Below are 26,322 nucleotides of genomic sequence, written 5' to 3' on the forward strand. Positions count from 1 at the left end.
CTCAGGGGCCTCTTTCCTTCTCCCACTTTGTGCAGGGGCTATTGGGAGCAGGGAGTGGGCCGTGGTGTACTCCCCTCACAAATATGCCCCTGTGCCCAGGCTTGATTGTGGAAAGCCGAGTGGGCAGTGACCTGTGAGCCTGTCAGCCACTCCCCATCCACCTCTGGGTGGGGGCAGCTCCTGGAAGGCAAGGTCAGAGGAGCTTAGAGAAAGGCAGAAGCACATCCTGGTCCCTTCGGCTTGGGGTGGGGGCATGGGGAGAGCAGGGCTCTTGCCTGAATGGTCTAATAATAGCTGATATTTAAGAACATTCAGTACATACCTGACCCATCCTAAGTATTTCAATGTAGTACCTCACCAGTCACAGCAAAGTAGGTCCCATAATCATCCCCTTTTATAGGTGGAGAAAGTGAGGTACAGAGAGGTTGAGGGAACTGGCCCAAGATCTCATAGCCAGCAGGTGGCAGAGCTGGATTTAGAGCTGGTACTTGTCACACAGAGCTAACCAAACGCTAATCAGACTTTATATCCTCTGAGCTCTACCCCCTGTGACGGGGACCCCAGAACCCAGGCCTTGTCTGAGCGGGAGAGCAGAAGTCTGTCAGCTGCCCATCCTGAGCCACACTCCCTGAAGACAGTGACTCTGTGGTTTGCCCCCTGCTGCCTCTCCAGTGCCTAGAATCAGTGCCTCAAACAGAGTAGCTGCTGAATAAATCTTTGTCGAATGATGAACAAGATTTGCCTTGGGAGGAAGGGGCTGTTATAACCAAACGGTGCCGCAGCAGGTACATAGTGCAGTGAGGAGAGATGCTGAGCCCGCTGCCACCTGGGTGACACGGGACAAGTCATTTCCCACCTCTGAGCTTCCCTTTGCCCACCTGTAAGGGGGAGATGAGGTGTTGTGGGACTCCGTCCCCGTGCTGGCCCATGGCACAATGCTCTGGGCTTATTCAGCTGCTGTTATTACTATGTTATTACCGACTCGAGGGCACTGCCAGTATTGGACCTTGGGTTCAGCGGAAGGTGGTTCTCTCCCCACACCCCTTCTCTGGCTGCTGCCAAGGGGCCCGAGGGGCTGCTGAGCTCTACCAGGCCCTTGCCTTCACCCCGTGTCAGGAAGGAGACCCTGTCCACACCTGTCCCCAGCCCCAGTTGTTACTCCTAATCCCTCCTCATATCCCTGCTCGCCAGGCATTTTCCCTCCTAACCACTCTGTGTTTCCATGGGAACAGGGGGAGGGTGGAAATGGGGGGAGGGGCCTCCCCCACGGAAAGGAACTTCATCTGGGCCTGTTTGGGAGGGGCTGGCAGCGCCTGGCCTGGCGGAGCTTCTCCTACTGCTCCTCTCCCACCTCCCCAGACCCCTCCCTGAACAGCATGTTCCTCCGACGGTGATTTTTAATGCATTTATCCTGCCGCTTAATTTATCCCGCATTGTGATCAGATTTAGCCCAGAGCGCTGAGCACAAGGGGCCTGCCTGCATATTCATGAGGCAGTTCATTCATGCCACCCCAGAGGATGCCAGGCACAGTGGGTACCAGCCAGGGTCCATGGATCCCACCACATAAGGGTGACCCAGGGCCAGGGGTTAGGGGCCCTGGCTGGAGTTAGGCAGATGGCATAGGGTACAGTGCGCGTGGGGTGGCACTGAGCACAGGCTCCAGAGCCAAACTGAGTTGAATCCATCTCTGCCATTACAAATGAAGTTGCTTCACTTCTCAGTTTACCCATCTGCAAAAGGGGCTGATAAAAGCCACTGCCCTGAGTCACTTGAAGGACCGGGTAAGATAATACACATAATGATCATGGGATGGGGGTGTATGTGTAAGGGAGTAACACATTTCTCTGTCATCATCACCATTCTTGCCGAGCAGTGGGTTGTCTGGTCTGGTTCATGGAGAAGAGAAAAGAGGCAGCAGGATGGGCATAAGTCTGTTGTGGTGGGGGCAAGGACTTGGGGATCATTTCCCTCCTGCCTGTGCCTGCCTGTGGATACGAGCTCCCCTCAAATGAGCTTCTGGAGGCCAATCATCCAGGAAGGCAGGAGAAGCCCAAGGAGGCCCTCTAGCCCCTGAGGAAGGGCCACAAGCATTGCCTGGATGTGTGAGCCCCACCAGCCACTGAAGCCCACGGGGAGCCTGGGGCTCTGGAAGAAGGCTGGGCTCTTGGCTCTAGGCTCTTCAGGCCTGTGGGAATTTCTCTGTAGATTCATTCTGTCCCTTTACTGATGCCAGTCCCATGCTGGGCACTGGGGACACACTTGTCCTCAAGGAGATGTCACCCCTTTTTTAATATTTTTTTTAAGTTTTTTTTATTTATTTATGATAGGCAACAGTGAGAGAGAGAGACGCAGAGACACAGGCAGAGGGAGAAGCAGGCTCCATGCACCGGGAGCCCGACGTGGGATTCGATCCCAGGTCTCCAGGATCGCGCCCTGGGCCAAAGGCAGGCGCCAAACCGCTGCGCCACCCAGGGATCCCAGGAGATGTCACCCCTTGAGGGAGGCAGTGGTCAGGGCCCACAGAGGAAGCCAGATCAACCTCTCTGGAAGGTCAGAAGAGGAGGAAGTCATCCCAGCTGGGGCATCAGGGAAGGCTTCCTGTGGAAGGTGACATCTAGGCTGAGCCTTAAAAACATGGCTGTGAAGAGAGCGGATGGAAAAAAAAAGGGCATCTGGTGTCCAAGGGACAGTAGGGGCCTGGTCGTGGGAACTCGGCTTGGGAGGTGTTGGCTGGACACAGGCCGGGAGAACCATGAGCCCCAGAATGAGAAGTCTGGACTTGCACCAGCCATCCCTGGAGGCAGGAAGCCCCGAGGGGCCCACCTCTGTCCCTCACACTCATGTACGCATGTAGGGGTCACGTTCCAGCTTGCCAGAGAAAAGAGGAGAGCTCCTGCCCTGGCTCTCCTGATTAATCTATAATTAAATCAGCACAGACGCCATGGAACTATGCTGTCATTAGAGAGCTAGTGAGGGCAAACAGTGATTGCTCCGCGAACCAAGAGCCCTGCCAGGTGGCTGCAGCTCTGGCTGTGTGCGGATAGCTGTCAGGGGTGAGGAGCGAGCACAGGAGGCCAGAGCTGAAGCCAGGATTGGGAAGATCAGCAGCTCACACCTGGCCATTGATACTCCCAATGCAATGCCACAAAGGCTGTGGGGGGCGGGGGTGGGGCTATTATTTTTTCCCATTTTATAGACACAGAAACTGAGGTGCAGAGAACGCAGGGGTGAGATAGCCTGGTTGGGTACATGGGTTTTGGAATCAGATAATCTTGGGTTCAGAACTCCCAGATGTGCCTCTTGCCAGCTGTGTGGCCTCAGGCGATTGCTTAACCCTTTCTGCTCCTCAGTTTCTTTGTGTAATGAGGCCGAAACACTGTCACTTCAAAATATTGCTTGTAGGGATTGAATGAAGCCATCCCTGCCAGAATTTAGCAGTGTTTGGTGCTTAGCAAGTGCTCATCAAATGCAACTACTTATAATCATGCTTTGTTGTAATTGCTTGTTTCTTGTCCATCTTTCTCACTAGAATGTGGACTCCATGAGGATAGGGACTGTGTCCATCTAGTTCGTTGCCTTGACTTCAGCAATTGGCACTCGTGTTCAGTAAGTGATTAGTATCTGAGGTGGCATTTATGTGGTAAGCCCACAAAATGCTAAATAAATATTAGGTACTATTTTCTCTACCTATGTTCTGCCTTGCTCTAAGAAGGATTCCAGGAGTGGGGTGCCTGGGTGGCTCAGTCAGTTAAGCAGCTGCCTTCTGCTGTCATGATCCCAGGGTCCTGGGCTCAGTGGGGAGTCTGCTTGACCCTCTCCCTCTGCCCCTCCCCCACTGCTCATGCTTGCTCACTTCCCCACCCCCTCAAATAAAATCTCCAGGAAACAAGAACAGATCTTCACTGACTTATGATGAAAGTCAAAAATTTAATCCACCTAACCTACCAAACATCACGGCTCAGCCTAGCCTACCTTCAGTGTGCTCAGAACACTTCTGTTAGCCTACGGCTGGGCAAAATCATCTCACATAAAGCCTATTTTCTAATAAAGTACCAAATATCTCACTTTAGAAATGTATTGAATATTGTACTGAAAGTGATAAACAAAATGGTTGAATGGGTGCAGAGTGGTTGCAAGTGTCTCGGTTGTTTACCCTTTAGACTGGGAGCTGTGCTTGTGGCCACTGCTCCAGCACCTCGAGAAGGCCTCCTCCCACCCACGGCCAGCCCGGGGAAGATCAAATTCCAAGTGCAGTTTCTACTGAGTGGGTATCTATCGCCTGTGCACCATTGTAAAGTCCTAAAATGGTAGGTCAAACCGTGGCGAGGGGGGGCCTTCTGCACCATCGTGATTATTATTGTTGCTGTTACTGTCTTGGTTCTCACTGTCGTGTCCCCAGTCCACTTGTCAGAGCTGGTCCTTCCTGAAATGAGTTCAGGAAAAGTCTAGAAATATGCAGGGAGCCTCAATTCACCTGCTTCTGGAAGGACATCCAGGGACAGTGGCAGAAACCCCTGGGGGCCCTGGAAAAGCCTCTTCCTCTTGTCGTCTGGGGTCTTTGGACTCACAGAGAGGTCAGAGGGGCCAGAGCCTGCTGCGTCTCAAAGTGGAGGGCATCTGAGGGAAGCCGTCTTTGGGGACTCTGAGAATCACTACTGTCTCTGTCTCTGTGCAGCCGTGGTTTCCAGCCTCTCCACTGGGATCTGAGGTTTGTTACACAAATAACTTGAAGTCCTAGATTCTCTGAATGATTTACTTTAAATATGATCAATTTGAGTGGATTCAGAGCTATCCCTGTAATGGTGTCACCCCCACTCACTCGCATTCTTGAGTGGAAGGTAAAGGGACAGACTTACAGGCAGCTTCTAGAACTCAGTGCCCCTCACCTGCACCTCAAGTCATGAGTCACTGCTGCGTGCTAACGCTCACTCCCCTGTGCCACAGACGCTCGTATGAACGCTGCTCTGGGGCAGGGCAGGGGTGCTGGCCCATGTTCCCGGAGGCGCCTGCTCATGGCCTCTCTGGTCTCTGCGCGGGGCGGGGGGTGGGGAGGGTGGGGGGGTAGAGGGGGGGGCACCTCAACCGGAAATGCCAGGGGCTTACTACCCCAGGAGCCACCCTGGACCAAGGGGGCTTGGGGGGAGTGCATGTGGAGAAAGACTTCCTTGCCTGTCAGCGTAATAATTACCCACAGTAAAAACAGGAGCATTAGCCCCAATCTCAGCTTTTCTCCCTTTCCTGGCTCATTTCCTGCATCCCAACTCAACTACTGCCCCAGGGTCCTCCTCCAGGATCTGCATTTGGAGAACTTAACCTAAGACACCCTCCAGAATTGTGTGTGTTTTCCTGATCTACAAAAATTGTTGAGAGGTGCCGAGGGCCCATGTATACCCCTGGGAGTGTGTCTACGACGTGGGCTGTGATGACAAACTCTGAGGGCTGCGGCTCTAGGTGGGGAAGCGCTCATCATCCGCTGATCGATGGCACCTGGCAAGCCGGGTGGCTGAGCGCTTGGGCCCATGGCAGCTTCATCCTGACCTTCCTCAGGAACCCAATGAAAATCCTGAACTGAGGACTCTTCTGAACCGGGGGCCACTTGATTTGTGTTAGTACCCACCAACGAAGCACCTACTGTGTGCTGAGGAGACAAAAGGATAACAAAAGATGAATCAGAGTGAGTGTCCTTGCCCTAGGGCGGGGGTCAGGGTCTCTTGGGAAAGAGAGACATGTCAACATGTGGATGGAGGTTAGAGGCGAGCTGAGAAATTCCTCCAATCATTTAAGATACGCTTATTGAGCACTTGGGAGTATACAAGGCACTGTGAAAGGCCCTGTGGATGAAAGAGAACCATGCTCCACTCAGAAGTGAGGAAAGGTAACTGACATTTATTGGGCTCCTAGTGGGGGCCAGGCACAGAGTAGGGTGCTTTCTGGAGTCCATCTCCTCTCTTCTCACAACAAACCCGTGAGGTGGCAGCTATTCTTACCCCCACTACACAGAAGGGGCCCAGCAAGATGACGTAATTTACCAGGCAAGTGGCAGAGCTGGGATTCGGCCTAGGTCTGTCAGATTCCCAGACCCCAATACTATTTTTTCCCCTCGAATCAGACCAAGGTCTGTGGTTTTTGTCTTAAATACCCACTGAGTGAACCAGTTTTAAAAAGAACAAAACCTGGAAGCAAACCAGGCCAGTCTCAGATGGAGCCAGAACAAGCTTTTGCTGGGGTCAAGCTCCTGCTCTGAGGCCCTGCCTCATCAGCAGGGGCCCCAGCCTGGTCTTGACCCTTGTCTGTAGGGAATCCGGGACACCTGGAAGCTGACCTCATTCCACCCTGAAGAGTCAGGGAAGGAGAGCTTGGTAAAGGCCTGCTCCCCATGCCCATGGGGCCTCAGATGCAGCTGACACAGGATTTAGTGCAGCCCAGGGCTCAGATGCTCCCCATCACCTTCCCAAGGGAAATTAAGGCAGGGCCTGGCTGGTGGGTGGGGGAGGATATTCCAGTTACTATTAGTGCAAAACAAACCACCCCAAAATTTAGTGGCAGAGACTAACCATTTTATTATGCTACAGACTGTAGGTCAAGAATATGAACAGAGCATGGTTGGTGTGCGAACCTCATGGTGTCTGGGGCCTCCTCTGGAAAGACTCAGTAACTAGGGGTGACTCAACAGCTGAAGGCTAGAATCATCTGGAGTGTCTTCACTTACACGTCTGGCAGGTGATGCTGGCTATCAGTTGGGACCGCAGTGGGGCTCCTAACCAGAGCAACTACACGTGGCCTTTCTGTGCCATCTCTCCCTGTGCTAGATTGGGCTTCCTCACAGTGTGGTGGCTGAGTTCTGAGCGCAAACATCCCAGGAGGGCCAAGTGGAAGCTGGATCACCTTTTATGACCTAACCTTGGAAATCAGGTAGCCTTGCCTCACTTCTGCAATACTCACAGGCTCACCCAGGTTCAAGGTGAAGGAACCCAGACTTCACCTCTCAACGGGACAGCACGTGGAATTAGAGATATTATTGTAGCCATCTTTGCTGCACAACCTGCTCTACATATAATTTGCTCCTGAAGGCAGTAGGTGGGTGTTGGCTGTCAAAACTACTAGACCATTGCGTAAGCGGCTGTGCTGACTGGAGATAAGGCAGCACTGTGAATGTTAGAACAGGGGGGCCGTAGTCTGAGGGGGGTCAGGGAACAAACAGCTTGGATGGAGATGGACCTTTGTGGTCCAGGCCACAAGGCTGGAGATAACAAGACAGGGCTCAATCTAACACAAAAGAACCGCCAGGTATTATTTGTTGGTCTACCACCCCTCTGTCAGTCCAGCCACCTTACCTATCCATCCATCTGTCCATCCATCCATCCATCCATCCATCCATTCACTCACCGGTATCAGTTTCACTATGATTCAATTTCCTCATCTGTAAAATTGGGTGATGGCATAAACCTCATAGGGTTATTTGAAGATTCAGTGAATTAATAGGTGTAAAGCGTCTAGAGTAGTGCCCAGCACATTTTAAGTCTACAATCAATATCACCTATTATGATCAGCATTAGTGCTATTTTTGTTTTTTTTAATATTTTTTAAATTTTTTATATTTTTAAAAGATTTTATTTATTCATAAGAGACACAGAGAGAGAGGCAGAGACAGAGGCAGAGGCAGAGGGAGAAGCAGGCTCCATGCAGGGAGCCTGATGTGAAACTGGATCCCGGGTCTCCAGGATCATGCCCTGGGCAGAAGGCGGTGCCAAACCACTGAGCCACCTGGGCTGCCCAGTGTTGTTGTTGTTACTCAGTTATGCATGCATCCATTTACCCATTCTTCTGTCCATCTGTCCTTTCATTTATTCAATGGTACAGTTGAATTATGTGCACATTTATCTTTTATGAATTTTATCATATTCTTAACAAAACAGAGTGGAAGAAAACTAATTTTCAAAGCACAGTTGACTCTACCTGCCATTCCAGTTGGTGGGTGTGTGTCCCAGAGGGAGTATGAGCTGAGCCATGTGACTTTGCAGATCATTCTATAGGAACATGTTACTAAATAGGTTGGTGAAAGCAAAACCACAAGTGCTGCATTTCAGGGGCAACTTATTGGGTCTCACAGAGCAATTTTAACTGTTCATGTTTCAACTTTCACCCTCACTTTCCTACCTTGTGTGTGCAATGGGACCCATCTCTCTGTGATGGGCCCTGGCTGGTCCCTGGTGGTAGATAGGGTAAGACCTGGTCTCTGACCTCACTCTACTCGTGGTGTATGGCAAGTGCAACAGGACAGACATGTAAATACATGATCATCACAGTGTAATATGAAAAAGACCATGACTTTACTAAAATACAAGTCAGTATAAAATTGCAGAAGCATCAAGGAGCAAATGGCCGCTGGTGGTGGGAGAAGAAGAGCATCAGAGAGGCCTTTGTGATTATATGACTTTTAAACAAAATCTAAAAGGAGCTTAAAATTTCAAGAGGGGGAGGGGCCTGGTGGGCAGAGGGAAAGAATAGCACATTATTCAGAGATAGTAAAGAACACAAAGTATTGAGAAAAGGCAGAGTAGGGTGCGTGGGCAGAGGTGGAGGGAGATAGATAAGTCTGGATCCTAACGGCCTCAACTCCCTGTTAAGGAAGCTTGGACTTTTACTCTGCAGGTGCTGGGAGTTTTGAAGGGGGGCGTGCTTGGAGGTGGTGAATGGAAGGTTAGGCAAAGGCATGTAAGAGTCAGTTGTGTTTTGAATAGACCACTCTGGCTCCCACATGAAGAATAGATAGAAGAAAAAAAAAAAAAGAATATATAGAAGAGGAAGAGTCTGGAAGCAAGGAGACCAGTGGGGAAGGCTGAGCTCCACTCAGTTTCTAGTGATTTCCAGCAGGTTAGGCAGCCAAGGAAAAAATTTTGTAGTAAATGGCCATGGAGAGAATGAACTCCTTTCCCCAAAAGGCAAAGGCCTGGTTATTGGGCACAGTTCCACTTTGGGTTTGAGATATATCACTTCAGGAGCCTCTCAGTTGAATTGACAGATGACCCCTCCCAGGTGTCAGATGGAAGGCTTTTAGGTTCTGGGTCCTATGAAGCATACCTGGTGCTGGAAAGTTCTCCTCATTGGACACTGTTGTTAAGATCTTCTCTTTGCCTTTGGTGGTCTTCAGTTGGACTATGGGACTTCGAGGCTATTTTTGTGTGTTTATTTAAATTTATCGTGGGCTCATTGTGACCTCTAAATCTGAAGACATGTCTTCATCAGGCCTGGAAAATTCTTTAAATTTTCTCTCTCCCCTCTTCTATTTTCTCTTCTTTGAGCTCTAAGTATTCATTAGTTATACCTTCTCAGTGTGGCCCCGATATCTCATATTTTCCTTCTTCCCTCACCCTCTCCTCCTATCTCTGCTATGTTCTGGAAAATTTCTTCATGTTCCAGGTCATATTTTTTTTCCTCTTCATCTGAGGCTCACCTGCTGTTGAACCTTTCCAAGAATTTTTAAGTTCCAATTATTATATTTTTCATTTCCAGAAGTCTAACTTGATCGTTTTTCAAATCTACTTGTTCTGTTTAGAGAGTCTCTTGTTCATTCTTGTTTTTCAACTTCCTCTATTCTTGCTCTAAACATTCTAGGTGCATTTATTTTATATTTTCAATCTGATAATACAAATATATGAACACTTTGGGGGATTCGATTCTGTTGTCTGTTGTTTCTTCTGTCTTGCTGAGGTAGCATGTTTTTTGAATGCTTTGACATTTTTTAGTTGTCAGTTGGACCTGTGTCTGTGAGAATTCACTGAAGGCTAGATTGAGGATTTTTTTTTTCCAGGGAGGATTTAACTTTGCTTCTGTTGAGCACCTGAGAGTACCACAGAGTTTATTTTTGTATTTTTTTATATTTTCAAGAATTGAGCTATTTCTTATGAAAAGTAAAGTCCATGAGACCTTTGAGAGAACCGGTATCCTACCTTCTACCATAAATTGTGAAATTTGATACAAATGGGATAATGCAGGATTCCTTATCTGGGTGTAATACGTGATTCATTCGTGATATTGTACATGGTGATGATTTGTGTAGTATTCCTTTATGCCACAATTCACTTATCTATTCTCTTGTTTATGAACCTTTGGATTATTTCCAGTTTGGTGCTTTATGAATGAAGCTGCTATAAACATTCTTGCATATTATTTCTGCTGAATATAAACACTTATTTTTATTGGGCAAATAGCTAGGAGTAAAATTATCAGGTGATGGAGTATATGGATGTTTAGCTTTAGCAGATACTAAATTTACCAATTTACTCTCCCACAAGCCAGATATGAGAGTTCCAGATGCTCTATATCCTCACCAGCATTGTATGTTTTTAATATTTGCCACTCTGGTGAGAATGTAGTGGTATTTCATTGTGCCTTTAATTTGTATTTTCCTGGATATTAATGATGTAGACTAATTTTATGTTTATTGACTACTTTGTGTTTATGTTTATTGTTTTATTATGTTTATGTTTATTGACTACTTGGTATCCTAGGCTATTTGCCTCCCTTTTTGGAACTTAGAACTAACTGGAATTTATTGGAAAAGTCAAGTGGTGCATATTCCATATTAGGTAATACCTCCAGCAGAGTGTAGGGCAGTGGTGCGCTGGTAAGCTGGCTCTCGGAAAAAATTTTAAAGCCTAATCTGTGGCATTTTCTGATTTCGTGGTGTAAGTACTCCAACCACATCCCATTTCAAGCTACCAACTGAATAGCTTACAGAATTCCTGAATATTTAAAAACTGATTCCCATGAGCCAGTATGGATCAGCTCAGGGGCACCAGTGAGTCTGGGGTGGTACCTCCAGTGAAACTAATTGATATTTCTGCAGCAAAATATGTAAATAATCACACTAATTGGCATATAACAGTCTGACATCAGTTGAGGTCAGATTTTTGCCTGCAAATGAGTCAACCACCAATTAACTGCAAGAGAACTTTCAGTTTACAGAGCTCTTGGATCTTTACATTGCACTTAAAAGATGTGGATCTGTATCTGCTTCTAGTCCACTGTTTGCAGATTTGCTGATGCTGTTGGGGCATTCCAGGAAATCCTCTTGAACTTGTGTGCACAGTAGCAAACAGTAAGTTTGGGCTAAATGACCTCTGAGGTCCTTTCTAGTCCTGGAAGTCGACAGCTAAAAATTCAAGGAATTTTCCACTAATTGTCCATTCCTTTATTTTTATTTTAGCACTGCTGTGGAATAGAGTCTTTCACAACACAACTTCTAGAGCTAGTGAACTCAGAGATCACAGAGCTCATTCCATAGAAAGTTCTGTAGTCAGACTCCCTAGATTAGAATCTTGACTCTACCACTTACTTTCTCTTTGATTTGGGGCGAGTCGTCTTAAATCCTTTTCCTCATCTGATCATGAAAACCGAGGTTACCAAAAAACGGAATTCCTGGAAACTGTGCCCGAATTGCTTGGAGGGGAAGTCCTCATCTCTGGGACCCCAGATTTTTTAAAAGATTTTATTTATTTATTCATGAGAGACACACACACAGATAGGCAGAGACATAGGCAGAGCGAGAAGCAGGCTCCATGAAGGGAGCGCAATCCTGGGATTCCAGGATCATGCCTGGGACTCCAGGATCATGCCCTGGGCTGAAGGCAGATGCTCAACCACTGAGCCACCCAGGTGTCCCTCTGGGACCCCAGATTGCATCAAGTGTCTCAGATCAAACAGCGTTGGTATGTGCAGAGCAGACAGTTTGTAGTGTCAATAAGAGAACGTAACATTGCCCACACTTGGCTCCTGGGGCTGTTTCTTCATCTTACCACCTTAATGGTCTGTGCCTATGGTGACTGGTTAGGGCAGCTGCTTGGCTGATGGTGCTCAGGGCCAAGGTCAGTCCCCTCTCTCAGGAAATCCTGTGCCTGCATGAGAAACATCCAATACCAGACTTCCTCCAATCCTGGCAAAGGCTTGAACTCCACCACTGTAAGCTATCTCAGATTCATTTTCTTCAGTCTTTTTCTTCCTCTAGAGCCTGTCAGGAGCACCATGATTTAAATCCATCTTCTTGGGATGCCTGGGTGGCTCAGTGGTTGAGCATTTGCCTTTGGCTCAGGGCGTGATCCCAGAGTCCTGAAATTGAGTCTCACATCGGGCTCCCTTCATGGAGCCTGCTTCTCCCTCTGCCTGTGTCTCTGCCTGTCTCTCTGTCTCTCATGAATAAATAAATAAAATCTTAAAAAAAATAAATCCATCTTCTCTTGCTGAGGGGCAGGGGAAGCTGTGATGGAGCTCAAGGGGAGCCCTCCTGCTCCAAGGGCAGGAAGTGGTGGCTGAGCCTTTGAGGCTATGCCTGTGTGAACAGGCCAGTGGCCCCTCTTATTAGGCCTTCATCATTTAGCTGTTCTGATAGGTTTTTTTGAACTTGGGCTGTCTATTTCTTATTGACTCATAGAAGCTCTTTGTATATTCTAGATATGAGCCCTTAGTTATATGCATGTATTCAAAACATACCCTCTCCTAATCCGAAGCTTACCTTGTGCATCTCCTAAAGGAAAAGTTCGATTTTATTTTATTTTATTTTTGAAAAGTTCGATTTTAATGAAGTCTAATTTATCATTATTTTATTATTGACATTTTTATATCTTTTAAGAAATTGAGAAATGAATATATTTATTCATGCTTTCTTTAGAGCTTTTATTGTTTTAGTTTCCATGTACAGAACTATGCTCCTATGTCTTGAATTAATTTTTGTGTGTGGTGCAAGGTAAGCGTCAAAATTTTTTTCATATGGATATCCAGTTTTGACTACACTATTTCTTGAAAATAGAAAAATATAAAATAAATATTTTTTAAATAATTTTTTCAGTTGAAAACTGTAAAAGGGGTACCTGGATAGCTCAATGAGTTAATCGTTGGACTCTTGATTTGGGTTCACATCATGACCTCAGGGTCTTGAGATCAAGCCTCCTGGCTGGCTCTGCACTCAGCAGGGAGTCTGCTGGAGATTCTGTCTCCCTCCCCTTCTGCCCCTCCCCTGCCCTGCTTGTGCCCACACAGGCTCTCTCCCCCTACCTGCCCCCCAAAAAAGGAAAAAAACCCTACAAAAATATATATCCTTTCCTTGAATTTCAGAAGCCAGGTGACCACATATGTACAGGTCTTTTTTGGGATTCTCTGTTCTGTACTCCTGATCTATTGTGTATGGGTGTTACTAAATCCTGCACTGTCTTAATCACTATTTTCAAAATTAGCTTATTCTATTAATTAAGGTTTTTAATTTCTTTTTTTATTGAGGTATAATTGACATACAACATTACATTAGTTTCAGGTGTACAACATAATGATTTGATTTTTTTATGTATTTTGAAATAATTAAACTTTTAATTTTAAGATAATTGTAGATTCCCATGGAATTTAAGAAACAAAACAGATGAACATAGGGGAAGGGAAGGAAAAATGAAATAAGACAAAATCAGAGAGGGAGACAAACCATAAGAAATTCTTTAACTCTAGGGAACAAACTGAGGGTTGCTGGAGGGGAGGTGAGTGGGTAATTGGATGATGGGCATTAAGGAGGACATTTCATGTAATGATCACTGGGTGTTATGTGCAACTGATGAATCACTAAACTCTACCCCGAAACTAATGATATACTATATGTTAATTAATTAATTTTTAAAAGATAATTGTAGAGTCCCATACAATTGTAAGAAATAACAGAGAGTCTGTGTGCTCTTTACCCAATTTCTTCCGATGATAACATCTTGCAAAACTAGAGTACAATATCACAACCAGGATATTGATATTGATACAATCTACCAATCTTATTCAGAATTCCTCAGTTTTACTTGCACTATTTGTATGTGTGTCTGTATGTGTGTGTGTGTGTGTGTATTTAGTTCTATTCAGTTTTATCATATAGGTAGATTCATGTATCCACCACCATAGCCAAGATACAGAACAGTTTCATTGCCACAAGTGTGTGTTTCCCTTTTGGAGCCATACCCACCTTCCTCCCACATTTTCTCCCGCACTACATGGAACATCCCTGACCTTTGGCTAATCTGTCCTCCATGTCTATAATTTTGTCATTTCAGAAATATTAGATAATGGAATTGCAGAGTATGTAAGCTTTTAGGATTGGATTCCTTCTCTCAGCATAAATTCCCTTGAGATTCACCCAAGTTGCTATGATATCAATAGTTTGTTCCTTTTTATTGCCGAGGAGTATATTCCATGCTGTGGATGTACCAATTTGTTTAACAAGTCACCCAAGGGGACGCCTGGGTGGTTCAGTCCATTAAGTGGTTAAGCATCTGACTTCTGCTCAGGTCAGGATCTCAGGGTCCTGGGATGGAGCCTTCCATCAGGCTCTGTGCTCAGTGGGGAGCCTGCTTCTCCCTCTTCCTCTGCCCCTCCCCCTGCTCATGCTTTCTCTCTCTCAAATAAATGGATAAATAAAATTTTAAACAAACAAACAAACAAACAGTTCATCCAGTGAAGATCCAAGTTGTTTCTGGTGTTCAGCTATTATTAATACAGTTGCTGTGAACATTTACATACACATTTTTGTGTGAACACAAGTTTTTGTATCTCTTAGATAAATGGCCAAGAGTCCAATGTCTGGGTTGTGTGGTAATAGCACGTTTAGTTTTGTTTTAAGACTTTAGTTTTTAGAGCAGTTTTGGATTTACAACAAATCTTAGTAGAAAGTACAGAGAGTTTCTATATACCTGCTGCCCCAACATTTGGACAGCCTCCCCCACCATCAAAATTCTCCACCAGAGGGGTATAATTTTGCAGAGTGGTTTGTTAAAATCTATGAAGCAATGTTGACACATCATTATCATCTAAAGCTCATAGCTTATATTGGGATTCCCGGTATTGTATGTTCATGAGTTTGGAAAAATGTATGTTCTGCATCCATCATTATAGCAACACACAGAATAGTTTCACTGTTATAAAAATCCTCGGTATCCTGTGTGTTCCTCTCTTCCTACCCCAACTCCTGGCACTGATCATTTTTACTGTCTCCATAGTTTTGCCTTTTCCAGAATGTCACATACTTGGAATTATACACCAGGAAGCCTTTTCAGATTGGTGTCTGTCATTTATTAACATTCCCTTAAGTTTCCTCTATGTCTTTTCAGAGCTTGACAGTTCATTTCCTTTTTGCACTGAATAATATTCCCCTGCCTGGACGTATCACAGTTTATCTATCCATTCACCTGCTATAGGACATCTTGGCTGTTTCCCAGTTTGAGCAATGATGAATAAGGCTGCTATGAACATCCATGCATAAGTGCTTGTGTGGACCTAAGTTTTCAAGTTATTTGAGTAAATGCCAAGGAGCACAATTGCTGGATCATACAGTTTAAGAGTATGTTTAGTTTACTAAGAATTCCAAAAGGGCTGTACTATTTTGCATTCCCACTAGCAATGAAATGAGAGTGCCTGCTGCCCCATGTTCTCACCAGCATTTGGTGCTTTCAACGTTTGGGATTTTGGCCATTCTAATAGGTGGGTAGCTGTCTCTCATTGTTGTTTTAATTAGTTTTCCCTCATGACAAATGATGCTGAACATCTTTTCAAATGCTTACTTGCCATCAGTACATCTTCTTTGGTCTTTTGACCATTTTTTAATTAGGTAATTAGGTTGCTTATTTTCGTATTGTTGAGTTTTAAGATTTTTTTGTATATTTTGGATAACAGTCTTTTTATCAGATACGTCTTTTGAAAATATTTCCTCTCAGTCTGAAGCTTGTCTTCTCATTCTCTTGACATTGTCTTTCATGGAGCAAAAGTTTTTAATTTTAATGAACCAGCTTATAAATTATTTCTTTTATATATCATGTCTTTGGTGTTGTATCTAAAAAGTCATCAACACACTCAAGGTCATCTGAGTTTTCTCCTATGTTGTCTTCTAGTTTTATAGTTTTGTGTTTTATATTCATGTTTATGATCCATTTTGAGTTAATTTTTGTGAAAGGTGTAAGGACTGTGTCTAGATACTTTTTTTTTTCATTTGGATATCCAATTGTTCCAGTGCCATTTGTTGAAAATACTGTCTTTGCTCCATTGTTATTGCCTTTGCTTCTTTGTCAAAATTAGTTGACTCTATTTATGAGGGTTTATTTCTGGTTGATTTTTTTTTTTACTGTTGAGTTTTGAGAGCTCTTTATATATTCTAGATACTAGTCCTCTGAGCTGTCGTTTTCAATATATCCTAAAATCTAGTATTGTTAGTCCTCCAGCTTTATTATCCTTCAATATAATCTCTATGACTGAAAGTCCTTTGAATTTTCATTGAAGTTTTAGAATGAGATTGTCAAAACCTCCAGAGGATTTTGATTGGGATTGGGATCTATAGATCTATGTGGGGAAAACTGACATCTCTCCAACGGTGAGTCTTCTGATCCAAGAACATAGTGTATCTCTCCATTTGTTAAGGTCTTATTTAATTTTTGTCTGTGTGGTTCTCATTTTCAGTATAGTAGACTTGCACAACTTTTATTAGAGTTATATTCTTCTTTTATTAGAGTTCTATTAGAGTATTTGATGAATTTTTGATGTTATAACTGGTATTATTAAAATTTTATTTTTAATTTTTGTGTTGCTCACATATGGAAATATAATTAATTTTTGAATATTGACTTTGTAGATAGAGACCTTGCTAAATTTACTTATTAATTTTAATAGTTTGTAGATTCTTTGGGATTTTCCACATGTGCAATAAGTGACATTTTTACTTTTTCAGTTCCCATTTTGCATATTTTCCCCTTGCTTTATTGTACTGGATAGCCTGTAATGTTGAATAAACAATAGTGATAGTGGAGAGTTAATCTAAAGGAAAAAGTATTTAAATTTTCACCAGTAAGTATGATCTTAGCTGTAGGGTTTTCTAGATACACTTTGTAAGATTAATGAAGATGTCTTCTATTCCTAATGTGCTGAGAGTTTTTATTATGAATGGATATTGACTTTGAAATATATTTTCCACATCTTTTGAGATGGTCATTTAAAATAATCTATTGGGGGCACTGAGGGGGCTCAATCCATTAAGTTGGCTGCCTTTGGCTCAGGTCATGATCCTAGGTTCCTGGGATCAAGCCTCATGTTGGACTCCCCACTAGGTGGAGAGTCTGCTTCTCCTTCTCCCTCTGACCCTCCCCACCACTCATGTTCTCTCTCATGCTCTCAAATAAATAAATTCTTTAAAAAAAATAAAATAATCTGTTAAAGTGGTGAATTATATTGACAGATTTTGTTAATCAAACCAGCTTTGCATTCATGGAATAAATCACATTTGGTCATAATGTACTGTGCTTTTTATATATTAATAGATAATACTTATTACCTAACTCTGGGAAAAGAACAAGGGGTAGTGGAAGGGGAGGCCGGCAGGGGGATGAGGTGACTGCATGACAGGCACTGAGGAGGGCACTTGACGGGATGAGCACTGGGTGTTATACTATATGTTGGCAAATCAAACTACAATAAAAAAATTTAAAAAAAATATTACAGCATTTAGTATTACCACTGTAGTACTTAGCATTTTTACATTCATGGAGATATTGGCTTACAATTTTCCCTTCCTATAATGTTTTTCTCAGAATTTGATAACAAGTTTAGGCTGAAATCATAAACCAAGTCAGGAAATATTCCCACCTTTCCTATTCTCTAGAAGAGTTTGTAGGATTGATGTTTTTTTTATTCTCTAAACATTTAGAAGGATTCACAGTGAAATCATCTGGGCTTAGAGTTTCCTTTATGGGAAGGTTTTATTTTATTATTTTTTTATGGGAAGGTTTTAAATTACAGATTAAATTTCTCTAGTATATATAAGACTATTCAAAACTTTTATATCTTCTTGTATCTGTTTGATAAGTAGTGTTTTTCAAGGAATTTGTCCACCTCAATGAAATTATCCAGTTTTCGACATAAAAGTGTTATATTCTCTTATTACCATTTAAATTTTTTTTTTTATTATTCATGAGAGACACACACAGAGAGAGGCAGAGACATAGGCAGAGAGAGAAGCAGGCTCCATGCAGGGAGCCCAATGTGGGACTCGATCCCAGGACTCCAGGATCATGCCCTGGACCGAAGGCAGGCACTCAACCACTGAGCCACCCAGGTATCCCTCTTATTACTGTTTAAATGTCTGTAGCATCTGTACTGATGTCCTTTCTTCATTCCTGATGTTAATTACTTGTGTTATCTAATTTGAGTTACCTTTCTATTTCTCTTCTTAATCTTTTTCAAATAATTAACTTTTGGCTTTGTTAGATTTGGAGTCCACCTTATTATTTTTTAAAGATTTATTTATTTTAGAGAAAGAGAGAGTGAGAGAAAGTAGGGGGAAGGGCAGAGGGAGAAGAGAGAGAATCCTAAGCAGATTCCCTACAGAGTGCAGAGCCCAATATGGGGCTTGATCTCAGGACTCCAAGATCATGACCTAAGCCAAAATCAAAAGTCAGGTGCTTAACCTACTGAGCCACCCAGGCACCTCTGGGGTCCACTTTAAATTGAAGTTCTCAACTTGAATTTTTTTGATACCTCATTAGTACTTATGATTCATGCCTAAAACTCATGGGAGAGCCAGTCAATATCCATACCTTCTTAGGGGAGATTTTTTTTTCTGTAATTCCATTGGGTCCTAGCCTAACACAATTTTATTTGCTCCTTGCTTCTGTGAAAAAAAATACTTTTTAAAAAATTCACCCTTTCTTTCATGGTATAGCCCTTCCTAGGTCCATCATTTCTGCAGAATGATCCCTGGCTCATTTGGCTCTCTGTCTTACATGGGTCATCGACTAACCTGAGCTGTAGGTGTCTGCATGACACCTGCAGCTTCAGTGCCAGTTTATCTTCTTGGTCTCACATTCCTGCCTTGTTTCTGATCTGACAGGATTTCTCTACTTTAAGACTTGTCCATTTCCACATATATATTTTTAATCTAGCATTTTCAGATGTTTTGTAGGGGGAGGATCTTAGCATCTCTCACATTAAAGCCTTTGCATTGGCTGCTCCCTCTACTGGAATGCTTTCCCCCAGATATCTGCAAGGATGTCATGCCTCCTTCACTCTTTTGCTCACATATTACCTTCTCAGTGAGTGCTGTTTAACTGCCCAATTTAAAATAAATAATCTGCACCAACTCCAGCACCCCCCCTACTCTACTTACCCTGATCTTTTCCCCTTTTTAAAATAGAACTTAAAACCACCTAATAAATTGTATTGTTTACTTTTTTATTGCTTTTTTTGTTTATTGACTAGTTCCCTTCACTAGATGAAAGCACTAGAAGGGCTGGGTCTTTATCTGTGTTGTTTACTAAAGTCTCCCAAATTCCTAGAACAATGTCTGGCACATAGCAGTTTTTCAGTAAATATTTCTTGAATTAATAGTATAAATAAAGGAGTATTTCCAGAATTGGAACCCTCTTATTGGACAGAGGGAGAAACAAGGGTCTGGAAAGGAAAAGGAATTTGTCCAAGGTCACCTGGTAGAGGGGGTAGCAGAGCCTGGACCAGAACAGTTACCCTTGGCCTGTATCCAGCACTCTACAGCTTCAAAGTACACTTATTGTCTCCTTGGAGCATTGCCACGGGCCCCAGGTATGAGCAGCGCAGGAAAAGCAGTCATGTCATAACACTCTTGGCCACTTTCTCCTTCTGGAAGCATGGTCTTCCCCAGCTCTGCTGCAGCACTCACTCAGTTTTCCTTCTGCTGCAGCATACACTCAGTTTTCCTTCTGCTTCACTGCTCACATCCTTTTAGACTCTTCTGCTCAATTCTTAAATGCTGCTGATTCTTGAGATTCTGCTCAGGTGAATGTCTTGTCTCCCAATGCCCTCTCTATGACTGACCTTGTCTACTCCATATCTTTGATCGCTCTGTCTCCAGCACCAGCCACTCCCCTACTTGCCCATTTTCTTGGACATCTTCTTAGAAGCCTCAGCATGACTGGGATGCTCCTTGAGTACACAAGAGAAGCTTTGGTCTTGAAGGCAGAAAATCTAGCTCTATTGCTTACTCAGTGAACCCTTGTATCAGTCATCATCAGTCTCTGAGCCTTGAATTTTCTCTCTGAGAAAAATGGTGGTGACCTCAACAGGGTTTTAGGAAGGTTCCAGGGAGTTTGTGGATTGACACCTCAGAAAACTGTGAAACATGGAGCCCGTAGGAGCAGCCCCATGTGCCCCATAGATACCTCACATGTACTCAGGTACATGACTCAGGAGGCCCTCCTTTCCTTTGCCCTTTGCCCAGACCTCTCATCGCAGGGGCCTTACCAGCCACTCACACCAGAAACTTGAGCCTCCTTTTTCCCTTTCCCTAACCCCTATCCAGATCTATCCACAGCTCTTTTCCTGCCTCTTCACCTTCTCTCCCAACTATCCCTTTCCTCTCACTTTTCATAGCTCCAGCCAAGCCTGGGCCCATCATCTCTCCTCTGGATGGTGGCAGTGGCCTCATCCCATCTCACACCTTGAAAGCCATCTTCCACACTGGCCACCATTAAATAATGTTGAATCACGTCTTCCCTATGTTCTAAATCCTGTGACAGCACTGCTCTGAGCTGTTCACCTGTCACTCAAGGTCTTTCCTGATTCAAAAACTGCTCTGGCCTTTGCTCTGCTGCTCTCCCCATGCACCAGTCCTCAGCTATTTGCTTTTCTCTGAATCCGCTGTGTCTCCTTCATGCTGTTCATGCTAGCCCCTGCATGTGGGATTCCTTCCCTTCTTTCCCTGTCTGCTGTGGGGTTGCCACAGTCCTGAAGTAAGCCCTGCAATGCAGAATGGGGAAATGAGAGTTAGGCTGTAATCTGTGTACACATAATACATAGGCATTTTGATATGATAGTGATTCCATACTTCTGCCAGAAATCCTGGGAAATAGCCTCTATTGTCCTAGGCTTAGCCATCAGATGTGAAAGTTGTCTCCAAACCCAAGATTTGGACTAGCGCAGTCAGCCAGTTGGTCTGCTTGTGTAGGGCTAAAGAGAGGACACAAGTACTTAAGGTTGACCAGATGTTCACTGGGTAAGGCATATCTGTGAGATGTTTTGAGTGGGATTTATTAGATAATAAGACAGGTGGAATTTGTCTCTCTGCTTGAGCTGGTGGTATCAGAACCCCTGGTAGTATCAGCCACAGAGCTGGCTCAAGAAGGCTGAGGCCAGAAAGGGGGCTGAGACCCATACGTCCACATCCTTCTGTTTTCTTGCCTTCACTTGAGGATCCTTGGGCTCCCAACCATCACTCCCTTCCATATCCTGCAGCAGTGCTCTGTGCAGGTCTCTGGGGGCAATTCCAGCAAGTTATCTTCTATGTCTGAGACTTTATCCTGATTCTACCACTTACTCCCTCTGTATCCTTGAATAACTGTGTTTACTCCTTTTGACCTCAGTTTCCTCTCTGAAAAAATGGTGCTCTTAAATCCCCCAAGCTGGAGTATTTGGAGGATCAATTGAAATGGCCCCTCTGAAGCCTTTGGTATATGTAAAGGAAATAAATGGGCCAGTGGTCCTTCTGCTCCTTCTACTTCCTGCATACTCTATTTCAAGGGAAAAGACTTTATCCTGTTCACATCTGAGACACTCTTCTGACCCCCTGGGCCTAACATATGACACATCTCCATAAGTGTTCTCTAAATTGATCAATAAGAGAGGATGACTTGGGGGGATGGGCAGTGCCTTGGACACTAGGACGTGGAGTCAGGGCAGTACCAAATGCGCATTTCCCTCATGTGACATGAGGGAGGCTTTAGCTTTTGAGCCCTTCAGACCCAGGTTCAAATCCTGACTCAGCTCTTACTCTGAGATCTAGGGCACATGAAGTCACGTCTCCAAGCTTCAGTGGAATGAGGGGCAGGCCTGACACACAGTAGGTACTCAGGAAATGGGACCCAACCTGTCCTCTTCCCTTCCTCCCTCCCTCCCTCCATTCCTTTCCTCCATGTGAGAGATGTCTCCAAGGAAACGGGAGGAATTATTTTAAGAAAAGAGATGAGGGCTCGGGTGGGAGCAGATGGTGGCTCAGGCATCTGGGAGGCAGAGGCAGGCAGCTCTGGCCCTCCAAGGAGACAATGGAACCCAAGCACCTCCCCAGCCCAGAAAGCACCAGGGCAGGGACTGGAGGCAAATCCATATTGAGAGGCAGAGAAAAAGCATTTCTGGTGCCACAGAGCAAGGACAGAGCACTGGACCTCACTGTGCTCTTAACTCACTTCATGACCCTAGGAAAGTTCCAGTCATCCAGTCTGTTAGTCTAAGGGTGAGTAGGAGGCCCTACTACAAGAGGCAGAGCAGGAAATGGTAGGATAAGGGGGAGGGTGCTGGGTTCCAGGGTTCAGATAGTATGAGTGAAGATACCAGGGACCCCTAATCCTGGCAGAAATTCATTCATTCATTCATTCACTCACTCATTCATTGAGTTCATATCCCCTCAGCACCTTCCACTGCCAGGCAATGAGCATACCTTATTTCAAGTCCTCAAAGCATCCCTATTGTGATCTTTTTGCCCCATTGTACAGCTGAGGGCACTGAAGCTCTGAGAGGCAAAATGGCTTGTCCTGGTTCACAAAGGAAGTCAAAGATTCTTTCCTAATTTTGTCTTCATTTTCCATAGATCCCCATCACCTTCAACTGAAAATCATGACTCCTGAGAGGATTTCAAAGTCATGATGATCCAGTCCCTGCTGACCTTTCTGGCCTCACCTTTGAATTCTTGAGGCTTTCCCCCCACTGAACTACACATAGTGGCTTGTGTGGGCTTGGTCTGGCCTTCAGACGTTGGTGCACTGTCCCCTCATGCTAGGATGTCCACTTTGTTCTTCCCTTGCTTATCAGGCTTGGGCATCACCTCTCCCCAGAAGCCTTCCCACACTTCCTTGACACTTGGTCAGGACCCCTCTGGGAATGGTGGGTTTTCTTGGGTCTCCCCTGAAGATGGCAAACCTCCTGAGGACAGAGATGTTCCTCCTACAGCCCTGCATTCCCAGTGCCCAGCACGGGGCTTAGCCTAAGTGGGTATTGGTGAATACTGAATGAATGAAGAAGTAAATGAATGAGATAAGGAACACCCTGGCGTTTCTACTACCAGCTTCACTCATTTTATTCTCCAAACATTTCCCAGGCACCTCCTCCATGCCAGGCCTGATGCCAGCCCCAGGGATGACAATAACTCAGGCTTTCAACTCACTGTGTGGTTTACAAGAAGCTTCCATCATAGAAGTCACAACCACTTTGCAAAGTGGGTATCCATTCTTGTGTCCATTTCTCAGGTGTGGAAACTGAGGCCCAGTGAGATTGGGTGACGTGCCCAGCCACAGCCAGTATATGACAGAACCAAGATTTGAACCCAGGCCTGCTCACTGTGGAGCCCAGACTCCTTTCACACTGTGAAAACAAAGCAAAGTAAAGCAAAGGAATACGTGAACACCCCAAAAATTTGGAGAACACAGTTGAAAGAAGGAAGAGGGCAAAGACCTACAAAGCTCCCTCTCCCTCAACTTTTGGATCTATCTCATTAACCATCTAGGACTCTCCTACTTATTTTGGCTGAGTCTTCATGTACAAGGAAGTGAATGACCTGGCCAAGGTGGCACAGATGCAAGCGGCATAGTCGAGATTTGAACCAGACTGTTGGATGCCGGAATTGAAGGTGAATTCAGTGTGGCCCCACACCTCGAGGAGCTGTTTCCAGTCAAGGGGAGAGTTGGAAACAAACAGGTGTTGGCTTACTCTGGCTTCCCCCAGAAGCAGACCCTGAGACAGTGACTTGAGCACATGGAATTTATTTGAGAGGTGATCCCAGTAAGTAGGAGGAATAGCATGTGGAGAGTGAGGCTGGGCAGGAGACAATGTCAATAAAATCAGTAAGCGCCTAGTGGCTCCATCCTGTCTAGATATTTCTAAGAAACAGTGGAGAGGACACCTCAGTGTGGAGGCTGGGCATTTCCCCCTTGGTGCCTGACCGTCACGCCTGAAGGTTGCTCCTGGAGGCATCCACTCCCCCTGCATTTCCAAGTGGTCCTGTGCTTGGACAGAGCAAGCTCTTGTGACTTCAGAAAATGCCATCAGGCAGAAAAGTGGAGACACGTGTGTCTGGGAGCTGTCCACCACGGCTCTAGCTGGAGTCCCAGAAAGGCACCAACAGCGGCTGCTACGAGGTGTTTGAGACATCATGTGTCTTGGTCATCATAAAGCATTTGAGGAGTCTAGAGCTAATATTGTATTGTACACTTGAAACTTGCAAAGACGGTAAAATCTTAAGTGTTCTCACTACAAGAAAAAAGGTAACTGTGCAGTGATGGATATGTTAATAAACTTGATTGTGGTGATCATTCCACAATGTATATGTGTGTGTGTGTGTGTGCATGTATATATATATATACGTGTGTGTGTACATGTCAGGTTGTACATCTCAATAAAGCTGACGGACAAAGAAATACATAAATCTTTGTAATACTAAAAGGAGATAAATTAAGTATTTGGAGGTGACAACCCAGGAGTGGGGTGCAGAAGTCAGGGAAGGTTTCCCCAGAGTAAGTGACATTGAGTTGAATTTTGAAGGGTGAGCATGCAGTGGGGAAGAGGCATTCCAGGTAGGAGGACTTGCACAGGTGGAGGCATGAAAGAGCTTGTCCTTAGGAGGATGTAAAGCCTATACCTGAGTCCTGGGATTTGACCACAGTTGAATTAGGAATGAGTGCAAAGACCAAATGGTGAAGGGTTTTGAAGACCAGGTTAAAGGCTTCACACTTTCTCTCTGAGGGCTAGGAAGCCATTGCAGGGTTCTGGGCAGAGAGTTGGCACAGATCCGTGTTATAGAAACATCTCTCTGCAGCTGGTGTGAAGGGTGGCTTGGGAGGGGGTAGACTGGAGCAGGAGTCATGGGAGGAGGCTGGTGTACTGGTCAAGTCCAGAGATATAGAGGCTGAGCCAGGGTGGGATAGAGCATCAGGCCCAAAGGTTGTTTAGAAGAAGGTTTGGGATATAGGATAGGGTGGGAAGGAGGCCAGCCCTTGGCTGCAGGGGCTCTGGGAGGCTCCCCCTCTCCTTTTCCCCAAGGTACCCGCCCAGCCTGTCCAGAACCTGACTTACATGGAGAATGGCACCAGGGCCAAGGCATCCCCAGATCTGGTCGTGAAGGATCTGGACATTATCTGCTTTGGTCATAAGCCAAATCTCATCATTAGCTAGATGTGGTCACTATCTAGATCTAGTTGTTACCAGAGCCGGTCCTTAGCCAGGGCTGGAGGGTACCTGCTGCCAAATAGACTCTACTTGGTTTAAGTCACTCTGTCCTCTTCTAGAGTCCTTCCTAAAGCCCTGGCTCTCTGCCTGAGGGTATTACTATTCTGAATTTTGAATTATACTTCCCTAGTTTCTTTGTTTTCATTTTATTACATGTATGAATGCTTAAACAGTGTATTTTTACTTATTTACTAATTTTAAAATAAAAACAGTACATAGTTTTTTTTAACTAAATGCTATGTGTGTGTGTGTGTGTGTGTTTAAAGATTTTATTTATTTATTCATGAGAGACAGAGAGAGAGAGAGAGAGAGAGAGAGGCCGAAACATAGGCAGAGGGAGAAGCAGGCTCCCTGCAGGTTGCCCGATGTGGGACTGGATCCCCAGACCCTGGGATCACTCCCTGAGCCAAAGGAAGATGCTCAGCCGCTGAGCCACCCAGGTGCCCCACTAAATGCTATGTTGATGAGAATTCACCTATGTTGTTGAGTGTAGCTGAGATTCATTCATTTTGAGGGCTGTGTATGACTATACCATAATTCATTTATTTGTTCATTCTCTTGTCAACTGATGATCGGATTGTTGTCAGGATTTCTGCTATTACAAACAGTGCTGCTATGGATATTCTTGTGCCTTTCTCCTCATGCTCCACCAAATGTGGTCTGGGGATCAACAGCCTTGGCATCACTGGGAAACATGTTAGAAATGGAGAATCTCAGGCCCTGCCCTAGATTCACTTAATGAAAATCTGCCTTTTTACAAGATCCTTGGATGATTTCCATGCACATTAAAGTTTGACAAGCACTGGCTGAGCACACATATGCACGGGTATTTCTGGGCACAAGTATCCAGGGGTGGAGTTGCTGGGTTACAGTGATACATCATCACACCCTCCCCTCAGCCAATAGAAGAGCTACATTGATCTACTTCTTCCCTGACACTTAGTATTGTGAGACTTTTTTGTTTTTGCCGGTCAAATGGGTATGAAGTAGCATCTCATCATAGTCTTGATTTACATTTCCAGGATGACTAATGAGGTCATGCACCTCCTTGTGTGTTTACTGGCCATCTGTTCCCCTTC

At 44.8% G+C, this 26,322-nt stretch overlaps 1 long non-coding RNA gene across 1 annotated transcript; it reads left to right on the forward strand.

The window, feature by feature from the left end:
- The first annotated feature begins 2,486 nt into the window (after window positions 1–2,486).
- On the forward strand, window positions 2,487–24,332 carry LOC140618407 (uncharacterized). Its single transcript, XR_012018540.1, has 4 exons — window positions 2,487–3,607; window positions 4,162–4,308; window positions 6,574–7,078; window positions 23,121–24,332. It is a non-coding gene; the product is annotated as an uncharacterized lncRNA (long non-coding RNA).
- The last annotated feature ends 1,990 nt before the right edge of the window (window positions 24,333–26,322 follow it).

Source organism: Canis lupus, chromosome 26 (assembly GCF_048164855.1).
Source record: "Canis lupus baileyi chromosome 26, mCanLup2.hap1, whole genome shotgun sequence".
NCBI classification, from domain to species: domain Eukaryota; kingdom Metazoa; phylum Chordata; class Mammalia; order Carnivora; family Canidae; genus Canis; species Canis lupus.